Genomic DNA, 6,056 nt, shown 5'->3' on the forward strand with positions numbered 1-6,056 from the left:
ACTGCCATCTGCCAGGCACAGGTATCACGACAGATAAAGCATGGACCCTGCCTTCAAGGACCTTAGAGTCTAATGGGGAAAAGATACAAGTAAGAAGAAAGGCCATGATGGAGTTAGTAAGTGCGTGCCAGGGGAGCACAAGAGGTGCAAGCAGCTGAGACTTGGTGGAGTCGGGGAAGGCTTGTGGAGGAGAGGAGGCTTGAGTGAAGTTCTGATGGGCGGCTAGAGGCGGTGCAAGCAGAGAGAAGGGGAAAAGACGCACTCATTTTGAACAGGAAAGCATGGTGTGAAGGCCCGAAGAGATGTGGAAGCAGGCCATGTCTGAGGCAGTGCTGGCAGGTTAGCTGGGACATAGGGCAGATGTAGGAATGTGGCAGGAAAGGCAGCTAGAGAGGTGGGCAGGCAGGCACCAGACCAGGATGTCTACTAGTGATTAGCCAAAGAGACTGAATATTCCCCCAGAGGAGTCATTGACAAATTTTAAACAGATAATGCTTTGATCATGCTTGTGTGTTACAAAGGTCCCTCTAGCCTCAACTGCAGACTGATTTAGGAGAGGCCTTGATGGAGGAAGAGAGACCAGTTATCCGGGGGACAAAGGTAGCGGTCCAAACTAAGTCACTTGTCTTGGGAATTAGGATGCTAAGGTTCCGACCAAGGAGAGAGACATTTGGAAAGTAGACTATTTAGAATATACTCATCTAGGGGCCAGCCCGGTGGCATAGTGGTTAAGTTCGTGCGCTCTGCTTCAGCAGCCCTGGGTTCACCAGTTTGGATCTTGGGTGTGGACATACATACCACTCATCAAGCCATGCTGTGGTGGTGTCCCACATAGAAGAACTAGAAGGACTTACAACTAGGATATACAACTATGTACTGGGGCTTCAGGGGGATAAAAAAAAAAAAAAAGAGGAAGATTGGCAACAGATGTTAGCTGAGGACAAATCTTCCAACCCAAAAAAAGAAAGAGTATACTCATCTAGATAGGTGGATGAGAACAAAGAAAACGCCAGAAGATAGAGTCACCCTGTGCTCTTTCTTCTCTCACCTCCTACAGCTAATCTAATCATGTCATTTTTCTGGTTAAACTCTTTCCATGATTTCCCTTAGCTTTCAGGAAAAAGTTCAAACTCTTAGGTTAATCAAATAAAACTTTTTCTAATCTGGTCCTGGATAACCTTTGTGTTAGCAGAAGCAAGGACAAAGTTTGTTTGCTTGTTTTCCCATATGGTACTTTGAAAATTTTTCAACCTGAAGAACAGCTGAAATAGTACATGAATAACTCTATATGCTTCATCTGGATGCACCAGAATTGTTAATGTTTTGCTGCGTCAGCTTTCTCTCTCTCTTTCTCTGTGTCTCTCATTTTCACTGTATGCACATTCCCACATAGAAATATTTTTTTCACTGGCCCATTCGTAAGTTACAGACATCCTGATATCTTACATCTAGATATATCAGTGTGTATCTCCTAAGAGCAAGGAAATGTCCTTGCTCTTGTCTCCTATACACCTGCAATACTCAAGCAATTTAACATCAATCCAATAATATCATCTAATATGCAGCCCACATTTAAATTTCCCCAGCTGTTCCCAAATATGTGCTTAATAGCTTTTTTAAAAAAAATCTAGAACTCAGGGATCATGAATTGCATGTGGTATTCATGTCTGCTTAGTCTCCTTTAATTTGTAACAGTTCCCTCTGCCTTTTCCCTTTCATGGCATGACCTTTTCTAAGAGTCTAGGTGAGTTCTCTTGTAGAATGTATCACAATCTGATTACGGCTGATTGCTTCCTCATGATCAGGTTGTACATTTTGGGAAAGAATGCTACATAGGTAATGTTAGATCTTTCCTGCTGTGTCACATCAGGAGGCACATAAGAGCTGTTTGTCCCATTATTAATGATGCTAAGTTTGCTCTCTACACAATAAAGGCACCTTTTCCTCTTTGTAATTAATCAGTAATTTGGGGAGTGACACTATGCGATGGTGTAAATATCTTATTCTGAATGATGTTTCACCCATGATCATCCATTAATGAGCCTTGCCTGAATCAATTACTCCATTGTTGGTTACAAAATATTGATTTCCTAAATCTATCATTCCTCATACATTTATTAGCTGGCATTCATCTGTAAAGAGGAGCTTTTCCTCTCCGCTTCCCCACACCCTCACCATTTTTTTTAAAGTATTACTATGGACTTCTGGATTTCTTTAAAAACATATATATATTTATTTTACATACAGTCATGAATCACTTAATGACAGGGCTACGTTCTGAGGAATGCATCATTAGGCGATTTCTTTATTGTGCAAACATCACAGAGTGCACTTACGCAAACCTAGATGGTATAGCCCACTACACACCTAGGCTGTACGGTACTGATCTTATTGGACTACCATCATCTCCGTGGTCCATCATTGACCAAAACCTCATTATGCAGCACATGACTGTATATATATATATATATGCACATTACTGTCACCATGTCATTCTTTTTGATGTTCTAATTGTCCCAAGTCTGGCCAGTGAGGGACCCTTTAAGCTGATTATTGTGTCCTTTTGGCATATCCTCAGTAGCCTTTGAGTACTTTTTTGTTTTATGACATAATATTATTTTCCAGCCTCATCTGTTACTTTCCTGAAGGGCAGAGTTTTGGGGGGAAAGATGAATTTAGTTTTGTATATGCTACATTTGAATTTAGCATACCTCTATGATATCTAGTGTCTGTTAGGCAGCTGTGCGCACATACACATGGCTATATATATCTTCCATTTTGTTTCCAGTGTGTTCAAATGGTGATCCTTTCCCTTGACAGTCTGGGTAGCCTCTCCCAGCTGTCCTGCAACTGTGGAAGGAGAAATATGAATTGTTGGTGGACTGCTGACCATCTCTGCCATAGGGAGTAGTTGGCTTGCCAATCAGTAGTCTCTGAGAATGATGTGAGCAAGGTAAGCCATTGGGAGAGAGAAAAAGTGCTTAAGCTTCTATTTGGATTTATTTTTATTTAATTTTCACATTTCTATTGTATATAGGTTTTGTAATATACAGAGTACATAAGTACAGTAATGCATATATATCACCTGTAAATAAATACCTATACATACAGAGGGGTCTATGTCCGATTTTTAAAACAATAGCATGAACAAAAATATTTGCAGAACCTTGGTATAATTGTAGTCGAAGCTATGGTTGAAAGAAGTCATCTTCAAGAAGTTTATAGAATAGGAAGAGCAGAGGGTCTAGAACCTTCGGGACATGAGAAAATAACCCATGCTAAAAGCTGATGTGCTGATGTGCTCACGGGAAATGCGCGTTGGCCCTGCCTCAGGTGAGGAGTCAGGAAAAGGGCCTAAGTGTACGAGCCAAAGAGGCTTCGGTTCTCCTCTGGCCTCTGCCACTTCCTACATGTAAGGCCTGGGGCAGGTGCTTACGTCTGCCATGCCCAGTTTTCTCAGCCATAAAATGGGGACAATGATAATAATGATATCCAGCTTGTGGGTCATTATGAGAATCAAATGAAGTAAACCTCAAAAAGTTCTTAGCATGTGACGGCAAACATTTTAATACATTCATTCATTCACTGAATATGTATTAAGTGTGTATTTGGGGCCAGGCATTGTTCCAGGCACTGGGGATACGGCAGGGGAAAAAAATAAGAAGAAATCCAATCCTTACCCTCATGGAGCTTGCATTCTAGTGAGGGAGAGGAAAAGTAAACAAACATGTAGAATACGACGTCAGATAATAGTAAGTGCTGTGAAGGAAAGGAAGGAGGGTGGGACCCAGGGAATGAGTGGGAGTGTGAATTGAGATAGGTGCTTGGGAAGACCTCTCTGAGTGATGACTGTGAGTAGGGACCTAAATGACCTGAGGCCGTGAGCTACATGACGGCGGAGGTGGGAGCATTCCAGGCACACGGAATAGCAAGTGCAAGGACCTTCAGGCAGGAGCACACTAGGAGAGCACTTTGAGTGTGCATGCATGTGTGTGTGTGTGTGTGTGTGTGTGTGTGTATGTGGAGGGGTGAAAGGAGATGAGATCAGAGGGGCGGCAGAGGCCAGATCATTTGAGTCTTGTAGGCCACAGTAGGAACTTTTGATTCCATTTTATTTTAAAGGTGTTAGAAACTGTTGGAGGGTGAGAACAGAGAGGGATGACTTATGTTTTAAATGATCCCCTTGGCGACCACGTGGAGAGTGGATTGTAGAGTGGGCAAGAATGGAGCAGGGAGACCTATTAGGAGGCTCTCCCAGGGCTCAGGCAAGGGACGGTGGTGACCTGGCCCAGAGTGGGAAGAGGAGGCATGGTGAAAGTGATCAGATTCAGGATATGTTTTAGTTAGAGCTGACAGCATTTGCTGATGGCTTGAGACTAGGAAAAGAGCGGAAGCAAGGACAATGCCAGGTCTTTGGCCTGAGCAACTAGATAAATAGTAGTATCACTTGTTTTTATCTTGGGCATATGAGATATTATCAGCAGCAGCAGCAGGAGCATCTTGACCTTCAACTCTATTTAATGACTATCTGGAATGCTGCCTTGAGAAGATAAGGGTTCCAAGGCCATGATTAGGGTTAATAGAAAAGTGAATGTTGACTGGTTAGCTCTTTCTGCCATGGGCATAGGAGCAGAGCTAGGTAGCTTATGTACTAAACAGTTACCAACTTGGGTCTAGACCAGTGGTCCTCAAAGTGTGGGCCATGGACCAGCAGCATCAGCATTACCTGGGAACTTGCTGGAAATGAAAATCCTTGGATCCCACCCCTGACCTCCTGAATCAGAAACTCAGCAACTAGGCCCAGTGCTCTGTTTTAACCGGCCTTCAAGGTGCTTGTGATTCATGCTCAAGTGTGAGAACCAGTGACCTAAGGTATTTCTTTGTTGATGGGCACCTGGAGAAGGCCTTAGTGTTCCCCAGGAATGGATCCTCATGCTTTTGTGTCCCCAGAAGGTTTGTGTGATAAGAGACCTCTGCTTGGGAAGGGAAAAGGCAGCAAGAAGGTGAGGGGAGAACCTAAGAGTATTGTTTGGAGTGTTGGGGTCTTTGGAAATGGGTCCAAGAGCTGAGTGAAGAATCAGCCAGGGGAGAATTAGAACCCTTTACTTGGTAAACATGGCTTGTTTCTATTTGCATGTATGTGTATTCCTTTTCCTCTGTTGGCTTTTAGAATTTTAGGAGATTTTCTTGTTAAAATTCATAAGCTTCTCAGCAGTCTGCACGGTTAAAAGGCAAAGGCCTCTATCCACAAGAGGAGCAGAGTTATGAAGGGAGACCACGCCAAGACTAGCCGCTGAAGTAATGACAGCTGTGGGAGCTGGAGGCTACCAAGGGGAAGGTGGAGCCTAAGGTGGGGATCCCTCCCCGACCCCGCAACCTATTCTAAAGATATTCTAGATGGTGGACTGACCTCAAACCTTAGAGGCGTTGAGGCTTTATGTTTATAAAGGAGGCTTCTTCTCCTCCTCCAAAACAAAACACAAACAAAAAAAGGTGAAGGTCCTACAGGTGGGCATTTTCAGGCCTGCCAGGTGAGGTTTCTGCTGCGGCGTGCCTGCTTTCCCTCACTCCAACCGGCACTTGTCGGAGGAGCCTCCCTGGCCAGGGGAGGCAGACCCACTGCTCCCTTAGCTCTCCTTGTCAGGCAGCTGTGGGAGTTGGAAGGGGCCGACCCATTCGTTCTCTTCCTTAGAGTAATCACAGGATGCTTGCACACACGTGGGTCCCAAGGTGCCGAGGAACACCCGGGGATGCATGAGGTCTGCATTATCTCTTGAACTGGAGTTGCGTTCAGTGTCAAGGAAAACTGCCTCCCAATCTAAAGCTTCAAATGGACATTGCTGTGGGCTGGGGTGCCCTCAGTGTTCTGGACATGGCCTCGGCAACTGACTTGACGGCCTTGATATGCCTCTACTTCTCTTCAAGGCTTTCTTGCTCCTCCCTTTGAGCTTGGCCACGTGCCATTGGCCCTGCTCCTATTAGGATCACTCTCCATGTCTCAGCCTGCCTAACTTCTCAGCAGCATTTGGCACTGATGACCACCCTCCATTTTGAAA

Source organism: Equus caballus, chromosome X (assembly GCF_041296265.1).
Source record: "Equus caballus isolate H_3958 breed thoroughbred chromosome X, TB-T2T, whole genome shotgun sequence".
In the NCBI taxonomy this organism is placed as follows: domain Eukaryota; kingdom Metazoa; phylum Chordata; class Mammalia; order Perissodactyla; family Equidae; genus Equus; species Equus caballus.